The following is a 17,530-nucleotide window of genomic DNA, read 5'->3' as shown; positions in this document are numbered from 1 at the left end:
AATAAAACAAAACAAAGCAAGTGAGTTCTAAAGAGAAAACAAAACAATCACTAACTTGGATTATTTATGGAATGATTTGTTTGGGTTATTGAGTGGTATAACTGATAGAAGTTTTAAAAACAAATAATTATATTTTTATAAATTCCAAGGATATAAATAAACTCTGGTATGACAATTTCCTTTCATAACCTAGCACCAAAAATATTTCACCTGTCTTGAAGAATACGTGTTTACTTCTATCAAATACTGAAAGGCATGGAGATCTGTGTTTTTTCCCTTAAAGGGATAGAAATCCAGAAACAGTGTTAAATTTGTTGTTCAATTACAGTATCCATGGTGGATTTTCTGGTTATTATATTAACTTATCCTATTCCACCACTTAATTTTCTACTTCAGTTAAAAAACTCACAGTACCTATATATTTGATTATAAGCATGCAAATAAAATATTGCCTAGTAGAGGTCTCTGGAGGACATATATTAATGCCTAGTAGACTGAGGGGTTTTTATAATGTAAAACTATATGCCTAAAGTGCTTAATAGGTTCCTTCTTTGAAGCAGTTTAAATATTCTTATAAAATCTCATTTATTCTCTCAATTTGTTCAGCAAATCCTTTTAAAATATACAACCGAAAGATAAAGATAACATTTGAAATAACACAAATTCCAAATTAAGAGAATGTACATTAATGAGGTCATGATTCCTTGTTTATTTGCAGTTAAAGTATGTGCCCAGTGGGACCCTGGATTGTTGGAAGTGGTGGGACCCTTGGCACAGCTTCCCAGTCCTCAGGGGGGTCCAGGCAGGGCTGATCTCTCTCTGGGATACGAAAGGAGCAGCACCAGGCTCACACCTGTGCCCAGAGGTAGGGCTGCAGGCCTGATCTCTCAGATGCTGAGGGCAGCAACCTCTGCCCCCAGCATTCCCCACATGGACTCTAGTCCTGACTCTTACCTGGAGGCTACCAAAAGGTAAACAAGCACAGAGAACATTTTTCTGCTTCTGTTGGGTAAAATTGATGCAATTTGTTTTTTCTAGAATGAAACGATTTAATGGGTATAAGAACTTCTCTAGGTTTGGGGATCCTTTTGCAACAGAATCAATCAATGTTTAGGCAAAAGATAACCACTCCTTACCCATTTCTAGAAACAGGACCTGAGATCTTTCAAAGAGACAGTCTACTCACATCCTCATCTAAGGAAAAGCTGGGCTAGGCCTCCAACAGGCAACACGATTTTGAAGAGTGCTCCTTATCCTTATGGGCCTGGAAATGGTCCTGTAGGTGAGGCCTGATAATTTGGGGCATGAATCCAAGAGGTCTAAAGCATCTTCAAGCCCTTTTAAGTGTAAGGTGAAGCCAGCTTCTGCCATGAAGAGCTGAGTGTAAAGGCATGTCAACTGCCAGTGGGGACATGTGTGAGGCAGACCCTGCGGGCTCTGAGAACAACCACATCTTAGGGATATTTTATACATAGCAGGTACCCTAGTAGGGAGATATATCAGCTGGTACAGCAGGACTAACATCATCTTGCCTGAGGTGGAGGGAAAGCTCAAACCATCTGCAGGACTCAGGCTTCCCAACTATGGCTCTGGTCTCACAGCAGCTGTATCTTAAGAAATCGTAATACCCACCGTTGTGGGGTTTGTGCCAAGTAGGTGATAAGAGGCAGATCCAGACCCAGAGGGTAGGGTAGGCCAGGGTCTAGCCTGGGCAAGTGGGGCAGGCATTTCCATCAGGAGAATAGGTAGAGGAGAGAGACAGTTCCAGTAGGAGCCTCAGGCAGATGATTTATCTAAGGCTGTCTCTGTGGATTACATTAAAAAGGTTCACAGAACCAGTCAGTTGCAAGAAGTAATGATTTCCTTAGTATTTTATCCTAAAGCACCAATAAATTAGAGGTCTCTAATATCTGAATGTGAGGATCTCATTAAAATGATAAATGGTCTCTCCTGCTTTCATTAGTTTATAGTCCAGATAGAAGAGGCAGATGTGACTGTCTCCAAAGACGCAAAACTCCAGACCAGACAAATAGCCTGAGACTTAAATTTAGAGACAGACGAATCTGGTTCGAATGAGTCATACCGAGTATAGAGTTAATATCTAACAGACCAAGCTGAGCCAAGGCTCAGCAGAAAGATGGGGCTTTCATTTTGGAGATGGTCCTGCCTCTCCCTGGCAAGTCTGTCAGCAGCTGAAGATCAAAGGCTAAGAGGCTTGGGTTCTTGCTCTGCCTCCAATGTTTATTCTGTGACTTTTGACCGGCCATCCACGTTCTATGATCTTCAGTTTCTTCTATCTGCAAAATGCCTTCTTGCTGAGAGAAGCTAGATATGGATAAATTATTTCAAAGTCTGTAAGTGGCTACATTTCATGAGAGAGTATTTCATTAGTTAGTCCTAGTTATGGTTGATTGGAAAATGAAATGTATAGAGGGGAGTCGAGGTGTAGAGAAAGCCAGAGGTGAGGGAAGGAGCCTGTGCACCTGCTGTCCCTCATGCCTCATCTCAGGGTCCCTGGGTGGGTATCACAGGTATGCTGCTGATCCTGCCCCATGCTGTCACTTATCACACAGGGAAAATGTATCAAATACTAGGGATTATGCCTCTTTAGCCATGTCTTCCTTAAAAGCAAAGTATCTTACCATCTTGACACACCCTTTTATTTTGAACTATAAAGGATGTTTATCTTTTTCCCAACATGTCTATGTACACACATAGCATTTTGCTTACAACCATGCATAGGTACTAATGCTGGACATACCTTCCTGGTATAAACAACTCTGAAACAGTAAATAAATAAGGTAGCTATTTTCTGACATTAGTCAATAGGTGGCATAAAACTGTAGCATATGGAAGGGATGCATGCTGTAAGCCCCATAGTCACCAAGGCTTTCTCTCTTATGGCACTTGTCTGCATGGCAGAGGAAGATGGAAAGAGCAAAAAACAGCCTCACTGAGCACAGAGGTAGAGCTCAGACTGGAGTTCCAGCCTGCAGACATGGCAGAATGTGTGGGGCTCACAATGGACAGGGAGAGCAGAAGTCTGCATGGGCTTTTCCCATGTGCTTGACCCTTGTCCTAAGGCCAGGTGAACGTGTGTAAGTTCATATTCCACAGGCCTAGTAAAAATGGACTACACAGGGTGGGAGCCAAACAGAGACACAAGATGCCAATGAGCAATAGGAGGTTGAATTCCAGCCAGTGAGACTGAGAGATCTCACTGAGCACTTTAGCCTGTTTGATCAGACCCAGAAAAGTCATATCTTAGAAATGAGAAACATGTCCTATGGCGGGAACCAGAAGGATCTGTGATTACGTCTATGCTAAAACTTAATGCCTTAAAAGAAGACAACACGACCCAGGCTTGTCCTCTCTTATTTCTGGAATTGATGATCTGTGTTTTCTCTCCTTTCGCTCTGAATCAGGCCCCGTAGGTGTTTACCGATTTTATAGCCATCCCCTAGTACCTGCTGTATCTTTCCTTCTTCTAATGTTCTTCCATGTCCTTTCTCTTCCTTCTGTTCACTGAGATGTAAGCAAGTTGCTTGGTATCTGTGTGTTAGAAGCCTGTGACTTGACATTAGATATTTATCATCTCAGGATGTGGTCCAGCAGACAACTAGCTCTCTACCCCAGGCCTCTTTTATCTTATTTTGTTAAACAATATGATATTCAGTCATTGATGGAGATAATAATTTTGTTGTTGCTGTTATTGTAATATTAAGACTCAGGTTGAGATCCAGATTCTGCAGTGCATTTATTACTTTACGTGTCCTCTGTTTATTCTAGTGTGAAATTGTTTTCCAGATACTAATTAAGTCTATCAAGGCTTTCTTCCCTTGCTGGATAATTTGCAGTATTTGAAAACTGCATGGACCTGCTACCAGAAGTATCATTTCAGTTTGTCAAACATTGAGTCTTACATTGTCTTTTAGCACTCAATCAAGCTCATTGTCCTGCATTCATTTTTCATGACTGATTTTGCCATGGATATGAGCAATGAGCCTAATAGCCTCTCTGAGATTAAATGACTTTAAAGGTGTGGAGAAAAGAGAGAGTATGAGGTCATGGGTCCAACGTAACCAAGCTTCTATCATCACCTCTATCTATAGACAGCCTCCCTTTCTCAACTCCTCACTGAAGAAAAAGGAAGAATGTCTTAAGGGTCAAGGCAGGGCTATGGTATGTCAGAGCTCCTGAGTTCATCACTGAGTAGACAGAAACCCCAGGAATCTATTCAACACATAGTAAATAAGGCAGGCACTGGTTATCTCATTTGTTAGGTCTTTTCTCAGGATTATTAAAATTGCTCACTTAGATCTTATTAGAAAATACACCTAGACCCTCCCATTCAGGTCAGGTCACAACTGAGGGTGATTTGGTTATCAATAGAGGTAGAGAACTCTGGCTGGCCAGAAAGGATGTCTAAATGTGTATAGCAATGGCAGGCCAGGTAAAGAGTCAAGGAAGGTGGGGCTCAAGGTAAAGTATCAAAGGATGCTCTGGAGGAGGTAGGATTTAAAAGCATAGGTCATTGACTTCACAGGAGTCTGTCCACATGAAACAGGACCCTAGCCAGCAGCCTGGAACTGAGAGCTAGTTCTCAGGAAGGTCAGGAAATAAGGTAGCGCTTGGGATTCAGGAACTCTTTGATGTTTTAAAGTATTCACTAAAGCAGGGTCCAGGGAAGGAATGTGATTGGGACCCAGGGTGGGGCTGGGCTTAGAAGTCCCACTATCAGATTCTTTTTATTGTGCCAAGGTTAGACCAGAGGGGGTGTCCTTAACACCAAGTTTCTGGTTGAGGGCTACAGCTGATGAAGTACTCCCACTCGGACTCTGGTGGTAGGGTTAGTACTTTCTGTAAGCAGGACCAAGTAGCCTCACTGTGAGGAGGAGGCTGCATGTAAAGGCTAAAAATAGACTGAGCCCGGCAGTTGAAACATCATTTATAGACCATATTATGCATACCCTAGGACCAAATGAATGATAAAGAGGAAGCAATGAGAGGCCAGCACATAGCAACTGCTCATTAAATCCTGCAGAATTAATGATTAATGCAAAAACAGTCACCAGCTGGAAAAGAATCACTCTCAGCACTCCTCTACTGAGAACAAAGGGTTATTAATCTGAGGCATGGGTGACAATACAGCAGGATTAAATGGAGGGGCAATAATATGCTTTCAGCTAGGAGGAGAACTTGGATACAGTGAAGACAAATCAAATCAATACAACCTACACTTTTCATGGGACACCTTGTCACATTAAATACCTAAGTAAACTAGGTAAACTTTACGGCAACTCCATGAAGTTGATATTACTATCCATACTTTACAGCCCAAGAAATTGAGCCTCAGAGAGACGGATTGACTGTCAAGGGTCACACAGCTGTTTCACATCTAGAATTCTGCAGTCACTTTGAAGGAAACCACGGTTTAAAGTGTTCCCTAAGACAGGACATGGAGGCAGGGCTCATGGAAACAAGCATTTTGTAAGACAGGATCTAGAAAGTTGGTATTGATGGCTCTGGAGACACGACTGGTGCACTCTAATGTTAGTGAAGAAGATTTTGTTCTTCAGAATGTGAGCAAGCTGGGGTCCCAGGTATAAATAACATTGGCAAGAGGATCAGGAGCTTGTCTGTGTTTGAGACTGGAAGGGAAATGCAAGGATCAAATTCATATCAATTGCGCTCCAAAGAAAAGGAATGGATTGTGAAATCTCACAAATAGAGTTAGGTGCAGAGCTTGAGAAATATTTGCTGATGTTAATTAAGAGTGATAACGTATTTATTATTCCATCCATGAAACTTTAAGAAGTGAACATTTACACATTTAATAATTACCCTGAGATAACAGACATAACCCAAGCCTGTCCAAGGCAAACCAGGAGCTATGACACCATAGATATGGAGACAATGTCTCCACAGCAGGCTGGGGATGCCCTTGGATTCCAGGATGCAGAGTACCCAATGACTGAAGCCAGACAAGGGCAAAGGCCAGCTCTCTGTATGGAGCAATTTTGGACTCTCTTGGCAGGAAGTGTTCCCAATGGGCCCTTGGAAAACTACAAGGGGATAACTTAAAAGAGAGCACTGACCTAAATGGAAATAATAAAAGCTGTTCTGAATGGTTTGATACCCACTGATACATTGGAAATTTGTACCCTTTGACCAATATCTCCCCACTTACCCCACCTGTCAGACCCTCTATTCCCTATTTCTATGAGTTTGGCTTTTTTTAGATTTCACATGTAAGTGGTATCTTTCTCTGTCTGACTTATTTCATTTCGCATAATGTCCTCAAAGTTCTGTCCGTGTTGTCACAAATGGCTGGATTTCCTTCTTTCTCACGGCCGAATAATATTTCAGTGTGTGTGTGTGTGTGTGTGTGTGTGTGTGTGTGTGTGTATACACGTAACACAGAATTCAGTTCTCTGTGAGTTATTGTACCAGGAATTTCTGTTCCTTGCTAGCTGCTGATTGAAAGTCACCCTTAGATTCTGGCCATACAGTCCTTTCCATATAGCAGTTCACAACATGGCAGCTAGCTTCATATAAGCCAGAAAAAGCAAGAGCCTACATTAAGACAGAAGATACAGTTTTGTATAACATCATCACATCTGTCACAAAAATGGCATCCCCTCAACTTTGAGGGATTGTTAGAAGCAAGTTACTCCAGGGGAGGGGATTTTACAAGTCTGTGAACACCAGGAAGCAGGGATCAATGGGGCCATCTTAGAAGCCACCTACCACAGTCTGCCCCCTGGTTCCCAGTTATACTCACCTCCTGGTACTCATGCTGCTGTGTAACTTTCTCCCCTTGAGTGTGGGCAGGACCTGTGACCAGTTCAACAGCCTACAACAATGTCAATCCTCCAACAACCTCATGATCTTGGAAGTGGATCCCTTCCCAAATTTTCAGATCCAGCCTGGCCGGCACCCTGAAGCAGAGGACCCAAGTAAGTTATTCCCAGATTTCAGAGAACCCTATGGTGAACCTTTGTTGTTCAGATGTTTGTACCAAACTCTCCCCATTTTCCTTACCACCCCACCCAGCAATCACCATTCTACTCCTTATTCTATCAGTTCAAAACTTTTTTTAAAAATCCCATGTATAAGTAACACTGTGAAGTATTTGTCTATCTGTAACTGGCTTATTTCACTTAGCATAATGTCTTCCGGATTCTTTCATGTTGTCACAAATGTCAGGGTTTCCTTCTTTTTAAAGGCTGAATGATATTCCATTGCATATACATACCCCTGCTGCCTCCATTAGCTGCCCTATGAAAAGCCTAATTCTTAACCCACGGGGCCCACCAGCCCTCCTGACTTTGTGTCCACAATCTTGCCACTCTCTGTTTTCAATGTCCTGTGAGGAACTTTTTATCTACTCCCTAGTTTTTATCAGAAAGAAATAAAAAAAAATGCCTGAGAGATATTCTCCCCACTGTAGCAACAGCTACCTCCTGAGAATCCTTCCCATTTTCTTATTTGGCCTGCCTTCCTCCAGCCACACTGAGAGCTTTGAGGGGAGAGAAGGAGGGAGAGAAAAATAGACAAGTGGATGAAAGCTCTGGCCACTAGTCAGACTGCTCTTGTCTGGCAGGAAGGTCCTTTGAATCCTAAATTCTCCCCTGTTCATTGCATAGGTTTCAGCTGCAGAACGTTTCTAGAGCATCTATGAGCCACTCAACCAATGTTAAATGGCTGAATACCTCTCAAACAGAGGGTTTGACTTCTGCCTTCACAAATATACTTACAGCCTGCTTTGAGGACAGAAGCCTCTCTCCGTGCACCTGCAGAGAGGCGGGCAGCAGGTGGCTGCATCGAGGGCATCTTTTGGATTAAAGTCAGGCTGAGCAAAGACTATGAATGACCACATGGTCTGTGGAGCCCATGGTGTCTCAGCTGTCCATCATTTGAAGGGGAAGAAACCCAGTTCTATAAGCAATGCCATTTAGGAGTTCTTCCCTCATAGTTGTTCCCAAGGCACAGACAGCAGCCTGGAATGGATGGGTCTTGTGAGCTCCTGAGATTTGGGACCCCCATAAAGTTTTTGTCACTTTTGTACCCTCTCCCCTTTTTTTTTTCTACCTTTTTATCTGCTCTTTCTTCTCTGTCTCATTCTCCCTTCTAATCTCACCTTTTCTCTCCATCCTTCCTTTTCTGGTCTCCGTCTTCTCAAGAGGGAGATGAGGTAGAGAAGCATGTTGACATCATTCCCTTTTTCTATTTCTTCCAGCCTCTTGCCCCATGCTTTTTTCTTCTTAACCCCACTTTTCTTACCCACAGCCCCAGACCCATTTGTAGCTGTCATACAGAATAAGCCACATGGGCCCATTTGAATTTCCTCTCTCCTTCTGAGAGGAGACCAGGGACCAACCTGGATGCTAGTGACGGCTGGAAGACCACACACCTGCTCTCTCCCCCACCTTCCCTTCCTCAAAGTCCTACTGCTGTAAGTGGTGGAAAAAAGAAAATGTGTAGATGTGACAGCTTTTATCAAATCATCATGGTTTTTAATGTGCTATTTGTGCTACTCCTGTTGGCAAGAAGATGAGAGCAAACTATGTCTAGACAATTTCACACACATGAAAACACTGAAAATCAATATGCCCTCAGTGTCTATAAGCCTATACTTAGTTGGTACAGGAGAAGAAAGACTCTGGCCCACATTTAATAGCCACTCACCTGGAACAGGCACTGTATTGAGAACTCCTGGAGAGAGAAGCTGGTTAGACCTTTTCCTGTCCACTAGGGACTTGCAGTCTAGTCCAGATGGGACAAGCTCCCAGATGACTCCTCACATTGGCTAAAGTTAGTCTTCAACCAGAGCACACAGCCTCAAGGAGATGCACCTGAAAGGTACAGATAAAGGGAACCTGCCTTATCTATGAGGCTAGCAAATGACATCACTGGCTCCGGAGAAGGTGTAGCCATGGCTCACACACACATACCCCACAAATAGTCATGGCAGGAGGAAGAGTAAGGTCAGGACCTCAGAGATGCTGAAGGGTGCCCTGAGAGATTTACAGTAAGGATCAAACACACCTAGAGGTATCAGAAGTGGCTTCACAGGAGAGGTGACACTTGGCACAGGCCTCAAATGGGACAGGGCAATATGTCCTCACAGCCTTGAGAAAGGGGACTGGAGTCATCTGAAGGGCACCTCAGTCAGAGAAGAAGACACCCCCGTGGCTCATTTCAGGAGAATGAGTGGCCCAGTTTGACTTGTGTTTCTGGAGGGTCAGTGTGCGTGCTGGTCAAGGGCCCAGAGGCCTAAGCTGAATTGTGGCTTCCCCACTTAATGACTTATTCTCCCCAGCCTCATGGTTTCCATTTGTAACCTGGGCACTGATGCCTAACTCAAGGTTTTGTATTAGTCCAGGTAGTGTGAAGGAGATTGGCAGTCAGGGGCTCCACAGAGCATGTGTGCCCCTCAGTGTCAGGAATATCTGACTCAGTACCTCCCATGGGGACTCCCCAGCTTGTACCACTGCCTCCCAGGCTTATTTGGATGTTTCTCTGAGGAGGGGAAGTTAGAACTTGACCTGAACTGAGTGGTCCTACTCCTCTCCCTTTCTAAAGCCAGCATGTGGGCTGACGTTCTGGTTTATGAGTTAACAGAGAAGCCTACAGTCACCAAGACAGAAGTGCATGAAGAACTACAAACATGAGACTGTAGCCTTTGGACTCACTTGTGCCTCTTGCCCATGCTGCTTGAGGCCCCATATCTTTGTCTCTTGTTTTCTCTCTCTTTTCCTCATTTGCTGCAGTGTTAGCGGAACAGAGTGGAAGTTAACCACCATTGCGGAGACCCTTCCAGAAGAATTGAATTACTGCCTTCAGTTACTTCATTACTAATTTAATATCATACATGGAAAGACATGCAGCTCAGCTCCAGCATCCAGGAGACAGGCATGCTATTGTTTGTCCCAGTGAGGCTGCAGAAGCAGGACTCCTGGGGACCCGCACTCCATTTGTGAGATTGCTGTTTTCCTCCAGTTCTCCATGTTTCTAAGTTCTTTGAGGGAGATTGAGATGGAGACGGGCATGGGTGTCACAAAAACAAGAGTAGAGAGGTGGAAAGAGGTGGCAAGATGCAATAGCCAGACTGACCAGCAAAGCCTGCCTCCCTTACTTGAGTCCCTCATATTGATACATGTCTCAGCTACCTCCCCAAACAGCCTATTTCAGTTCTGCACTGGTAGCTATCATGACACTATGGCCAGTGGCCAGCTACACAGGCCTGAGCATGCGCTGCCATTCCACAAGAGGCCATATCTACAGAAGTTGACCATTCATTGTCCCAGCACTGAGTGAATTTAGGTAAGCCGCCCTCCCTCCCTCCCTTCCTCCCTTTCTGTTATTAAACATGGTCCTAGACCTGAGATAGATGTTGGTTCTGTCTTCAATTGTGTCATCTCTGCTCATAAGCACATAAAACTAAATTATTATAGCTATTCTGGGTACTTAATTCACATGAGGAAGAATGTTTCCTGAGGAATATTTGTAGATCTTAACTAGTGATTAGCAATTTGAATAACTATTTCTCCCCTCAGGAGCCTCCCCTCCATGTTTCGAGGAGGCCCACTACTCCCACCGTTTCGGTGGAAAGTGTTAGTTTATAGGTAAGATTTCCTTCAGGTATATTCTTTGGAGTAAAAGTGGTGGGTCCTAGGATAACTTATTTTCAGATTAACTAGGCGTTGCCTGATTGTTCTCTGAAGTTCTTTTTTATATTGCCATCAACAGTGTTAATAAGAATTCAATTTAAATATCCAGTAATATTAAATAATAAAGTATGGTATATTCATTATATATTGTGTGGATGGAGGTTTCTGTGCTTTGTCCTGCATCACAAACCACCCGACCTGCATGTACACAGGCAGGCTAAAAAGTATTGTTTGTGAGACTTGTGCTGCGTAAGTGACCTTGGGAGCCTGATTAGTTGACATTAGCTGGCCTCCAGGTCAGAAATGACCCTTCTGAGCTAGACGCCAAGAGCCATAAATTTTGCCTTGCTTCCCCTCTGGCTCCGGGTGGGGCTGGCCTTCCTGGATTCTACTCTGGCAAACATGCCTCGTCCAGGCTCCTTAAATATATAAATACATGAAAACATAGGAGGGTAGCTCACTTCCAACTGCATGTAGGCAAACAAATACTTAACTTCAGGCTCCATCATTTGACCTATAAATACAAGCCTTATGGGGATGGTTAGTTGGAAGTCTCATTGACAATGGGGACGATGCTTCTCCCGGGCCTCTCAATCAGGACTCCAGCCTGGCTGTCTGAGTGAATGAGGTTGGATATTGTAAGTACCAAATTTGATGTAACTCTGTCTCTCATTCTCCTTTACTGCTTACTGTTGCCCTCATTTATACACAGATTTCCCCTTTTTTCTTTCTGTTACTATTAAATTTTTATAATATCAATAAAGTGGTTTTTTTCCCCTTTTGAGACTGAGAGTATGGCTGCCATGGATCTTTTCTTGAGAACACATTAGTGGAAAGTTTTATGACAGCAAAAATAATTAAATATTTGTCAACATAGATAATATCAAAACAATGTGAAATGGAAAAAGGAAATAGCAGAAGAATACACCCAGTATAATATCATGCCATAAGATTACAAAACATGAAAAATAATGCAATATATCACACGATGACCATTGGAGGGCAGGATCCTAGTTAACTAGGGGAGAAGGATGGAGGATGGATTTGGAGGACGTTTTGATGAAGGCTTTAACTGGCAACACTCGTTTCTCAACTTATGTATGTAGGTGCATTATTCGTATGCCTGTTTGTTTGTCTTCAGTATTGCACAATTTATTTTGAAAAATTAGTAAAAATATATAAAGTGTTCTGCAAACATAAACTATTCTTATCTCTGTACGTTTGTCTTTCCCTGTATCAGGTGAGTGAGCTTTACCATGCTCTGTGTCTGAAGGATGTCTGAAGGAGAGAGTCCTGGATGAGAATGTAGACAAAGAAACTGAACCCCCCTCTTGAGGAGAAATGGGAGTCCTGGCTGGGACTTCTGCAGGCAATCAGTCTTTATAAAATATCTTTTGGGCAAGCCATGCCCAGAAAGCACACAAAGTGTTGGATCATTGGAATCTCTCTCTCAGAAATGTTTACTCATCAATGGGCTTATAAATGGGTGGACCTAAAACTTGCACTCCCCATCGAGAGGGCAGAAGCAAGCCTGCTGGTTTCATCCTGAAGACAGCTGAAATGGAATGCTGAAATCACCATATGGAAGGAACCCTGAGTCCTCTAGCAGTTATTGCCTCTATTTTACAGATGAACGGACCAAGGCTAATGATGCCTTGGCTAGAAGTGCCACCATCAGGAAAAATGAAACCTGTCTTTGTTGAACTCAGGCATCACACTGCTGCCAGCCTGGGGCCTCTAGCCAAATTTCTCTAGCCGGTTTCTACCTACCTGTAGGGTAAAGTCTGGTTTTCTTAGCTGGACATTCTAGGTCTCCCCTGTCTATTCCCAGCCAGCTCTCCAGATCTATCTCCCTGCTGCCCCATGAGTGCCCTGCACAATTCTCCTGCTGGCTGCTGAGCGGACAGCACTTTCCCACCTGGTTTTCTTCATATCATTCTCTTTCCCAGAGGGCCTTATCTTTGTTGGAGTTTCACTTGGCACTTTTCAGAGCTAACTTGGTTACGTCCTCTTCGATTGTGCACATAGACAGACACACACACATATAATCTCCCTGAGAATCCTACAAGATGTTATCCTAATAGTCCTTTATTTTGCACATCCTTCAGAGGTAATATTTTTATTTGCTCCTTTACACCATCTTCTGAGGCAGGTTTCTCTATGCTCGTTTCACAGATGAGAAAAGAACAATGGAAAGCCAAGTGAACGTCTCAACGCTGCAGGGGGAGCAGCTGATTGACACTATTTTCCTGAAGCCTGTTCCAGACATATTTTGGTCTCTGGAATCCTTCCAAGCTTCAGTTTTAACACCAATACCACTTTGCTTGTCAGTTACCTGTGTTTTTGTCTATCCTGTTAGTTTTAAAAGCCTTGTGAGCTGGGACCATTCCTCACTCAGCTCTACATCCCCACAGCGCTTCTGTTCATGTTTATTTACTAAATGTCTGCTTGCTTACTGAGTCAAATCTATGCTTAGTATCTGTGTGTAAGTGTGTGGTAAGTGTCCGTATGTATGCGTCTGAATGGGTCTGTGTAAGTATGTGTATATCTATGTCTGTATGTGTTTCTGTGTGTGACATGTATGTGTGTGTGGTGTGTATGTGTATGTGTATGTGTGTCTCTATATGTGTTTTCATGTGTTATGTGCCTGTGTGTGTTGTGTGGGTGCATTTGTGTCTTAGTGTGTCTGTGTGTAGATGTGCTTATTTGTGTCTGTGTGTGTTTTGTGTGTGGTATTTATATATATGCACATATGTGTGTCTCGATGTATGGAGGAAGAAAGTGGGAAAGGTTGGTTACTCTCAGGCTACATCTGGTCTCTCAGCAGTGATAGTGACAACTCCTGGCCTGGCCAGCCTAAGGCTGAGGGCTCCACACTTTCAACTATTTGCACTCCTACTGCCAACAAGGGGATCTGGGTCCTGCTGACTAGTGCTCCAGCAAGTTTCTCCAGTCTCCTTCCCAGGACATCAACTGGTCTCTTCTCAGAAAATAGTCCATGTAAGGATGTAACCATCCTTAGACCTGACTAATCAAGCCACGGTTTAGAAGCATATCTGTGGACTCTGAGACACCAATCCTGGTCTAGTGCAGCCATCTTTTCTGGCTTCAGTCCAGTCCCTGCCCAGATAAACGGTACTTTTGCACAAATAGAGGAGCTAGGGGCTGTTTGGCCCTAACATAGGAAGAGGTGAGTTGATCTAAGTAAGCAGACCAAAAGGGCCATGGGGGAGAAAAACTTTTCAACTATGAGTTCTCCCTGTATCCACATACAGGAAAGCAAATGTCCCTTTGTATGAATGTTAGTGGGAATTTTATCTGTCTCCTTGGTGACCTAGTACAATGAAAATGGAAAAGCGCTTCATGTTCCCAATGCAACCCTGCTGAAAGGATAAAACAGGGCTAAGAGGCCTGGTGTCCACCATATGAAGTGTTGGATGAGGGTCCTGTGGTCCCTCACTGGAGCAATGAAGAGTCAAAAAGAATAAAGCCAGCATTGCTGATGTTTCAAGAAGGAAGTGTCGACATATATTTTGGAGCCCTACTATATTCAAAGTACCATGTGAAATATTTGTGGGAGGGGGGTAGGGTATGTAATCAAGTCCTTACCTCCAAATTCCATTACAATCTAGTGAAGAAGAAGGGCATACAATTTGTGACTGTATTTCAATATCCAATGAATAGTAGATAGATCTGGGTCCAAACTATACTCTTCAAACCATTCTGAGGATGGAATCATCTTGGTAATCAGGAATCTTGAGTTCTAAATTCCTATATCTGGGCCACCTACATTCTTGGAGGAGAGATTCCTCGAGAAAGTCTACCCATGGGAAGCAAGACCATTCTTTAACCCACCAGCCTGACCTCCCCATGACTTATATATCCATCCTTCGATAGGCTCTGGTGATAAGATATCTCCATTGCCTCCCAAACTGCTCTCCAGCATTGCTTCCACCATCAGATAGTTGTCTTCATGGCTACCCTCTTAAATTATCCAATGAGCAAAGGTGACTGGGCTTCCTATAGGACATATGGCTCCTTACTAAGAGTGGGTAGAAGAGCATCTTGTTATTTCTCCAAATAAATGTCACATTCATCTGTCATCTCCAAGGACATGTGACTCCAGGAATCCTTGCAGAGAATGAGATCCTCCTCTCTTTATAATGTCCTATCAAGAATGTTTGTTGCAGCAGGACAAGCAAGCCTGAGCAAACCCAGGAACTGCCAAGTTTTTGCCCACAGGAAGATTAATACTGATGGCATTAGCCTTTTTATTGTCCTTTTAGGAAAGTAAATAAATTGGGTCTCCTGAAAGCACTGAGGGGCCTGTGTAGAGAGATTCAGGTGAGGATGAGAAACTGAAATTATAACATGACCAAATCTTTTTTACTACCATGTTGATTCTCTTTCCATTATAGTCAGATTCCTTTAAGACATGCCTGAACTTCTGTGGTTCAATGTGGTTTCTAAATGGGTTATTGGTGAATATGTGTTCTGTTATTGGTGAACATAGGTGTTTAGATGAAAGAAGTGAGCTGGGGGTAGGAAGAGGAAAGAGGAAAATATCAGAAAGAAGTCCCAGGGAAAGAGAGGATTAAGAAGTGAAAGAGGAAGAGAAAGATGATAAATAAAGGTGACAGAGCAGAAAATTTTTGAAAAAAGAAATAAAGACCAAAGGCAGGAGATAAAGAACATGAAAAAGGAAAGGAAAGAAAGGGTAAAACAGTGTTATGAGAGGGTAGGGGAAATAAAACAAAACAAAACAAAAAAATAGAAGAGACAGAAAAGTGTCTAATAAAAGAAAGGAGAGAGAAAACCCAAAGGGTAAAAAGAAAAATCATCTCAGGAGATACAGACATTTACATAAGTGAGAGAACCTGCAAAAGAAAAGAGGAGGAGAGAATGAAGACATGGAGTGGTGTTAAAGCTGAGATCTGAGAAGAGAGAACAGCCTGAGAGTGGGCAGGGTCTTGGGTGGAAGGGATGGAAGCACTTTGGCTCAGGTGGAACTGATTTGATGATGTCCCCTCATCCTCTGCTCATTTCCTGGACCCTGTGGCCAAGTTGGGTGGTTAGAGTGAGGTCAAGTGAAAACTCCCCTCCATTGTTCCTGACACGGCTGCCATACCATCAGGCTTCTTGCTGTGCAGTCTGGAAGCCCTGACAATTTTTTCCCCAGGTTTATAGGTATTAATTGACATATAATATTGTATATGTTTAAGGTATTGATTTGATAGGTTTATATATTACAAATGATTACCAATATGATGTTAGCTAACACCTCCATCATGTTGCATAATTACCTTTTGTTTGTAATGAGAATATTTAAGATCTACTCACTTAATAACATTCAAGTATATAGTATTATTAGCTATAATTACTATACTGTAAATAGATTTCAGAATTTATTCATCTTATAATTGGAAGTTTGTACCCTTTGGCCAATGCTACTCATTTTTCTCATCCCCAGCCTCTGGTAACCACCACTCTACTCTTTGTTTCTATGAGTTTGGCTTTTTTAGATGTCTGCCTGGCATTGCTCTCTCCTTGATTTCTTCCTAGCCTTTTGTTGCTCCTTTTCATCTCTTATAGACTTTTCTCCACTGTCCTTTAAGTTTTGGAAGCTCCAAGAACTTCACTTCTGTCCACTTTTTCTTCTATTCTGACTACTCCCTGGGACTTTGCATCTACACCCACAGCTTTACTTGCCATCAAAGCATTGACGACTCCTGAGTCTGAATTTCTAGCATTAACTTTCATTTCCTGGCAAATTAACAGATGAGTAAATATATATATATACACACATACATATAAACACACATACACACACACACACACACACATTACATGGAAGACTGAGACAATTTTCTACCACCAACTCTGAATATATACAGATAGCTTAGCTGATCCATGGAGTCTCAAACATAATATACCCAAAGGTGAGATGGTTCTTTTACTTGCTATTCCATCTCCCTCTCTAATGCCCTAACCTCCTTTTCTTTCCATTCTGTTATGTTATCATGAAATGAAACAAATAGAAACATAACTAAACAATAACATGGGGGTGGGAACCAGTGGATAATCTAGTATTGCACACTCTACAACCAGAATCTTCCGATGGAGCGGGGGCAAAATTTGCAGCCTAAAATGTACCTTTTTGGCATGAGGATTATTTTAGGCTGACTTTTTAGAAACAGAAGACTCAATACATTTTCCTTTTTACATCCCTCTTAACTGCCTCCCTGACCCATATTAGGTAGGGAGCTGTCACCAAGAAGACAGCTACCATCAAGATAACTTTTTGTTGCATAAAAAAGAGTTCTCTGCCTAGCGTGGCAAACATTCGTTTACCAAACATTTGCACTTCTCATCTTCTTATGAATTGTCACCCCACCCCCTTTTAAGTTCCAAGCTGCTATTCCCTTCTCCTTAACTCAGGGTAGCAACATATAAGCCTCATTTGCCTGAGATCCTGTGGGTCTCATATTCTAATGGGGTCCCTGTATGTATGCAATTAAAGTTGTTTTTCTCCTGTCAAGCTTGATTAGACTAGCCAGAAGAACCTAGAAGGGTAAAGATTTTTTTTTTCCTTCTTGACAACTACAATAGACCACTGAGTTTAGATCTCTAAAATATATCTACTTCTTTCTTTCTGTAGGGGTTATTTTAACCTAGAATTTTATGGCATTGATGGAGAAACATAGAAGACTTGGTATTTTCTCTGTAAATTCATTAAATATGCCCTGGGAACAGCCACAGCTCAGGAGTGTTAGTTCCGGATCATTTCCCACTCAGTGTCACATATCTTACAGTTAAAAATAAAGCATAAGCACAGTCTGGAGGCCAGACAGATG

This window comes from Ursus maritimus, unplaced genomic scaffold (assembly GCF_017311325.1).
Source record: "Ursus maritimus isolate PB19 unplaced genomic scaffold, ASM1731132v1 scaffold_16, whole genome shotgun sequence".
NCBI classification, from domain to species: domain Eukaryota; kingdom Metazoa; phylum Chordata; class Mammalia; order Carnivora; family Ursidae; genus Ursus; species Ursus maritimus.
Note: the sequence above shows the minus strand (reverse complement) of the source record.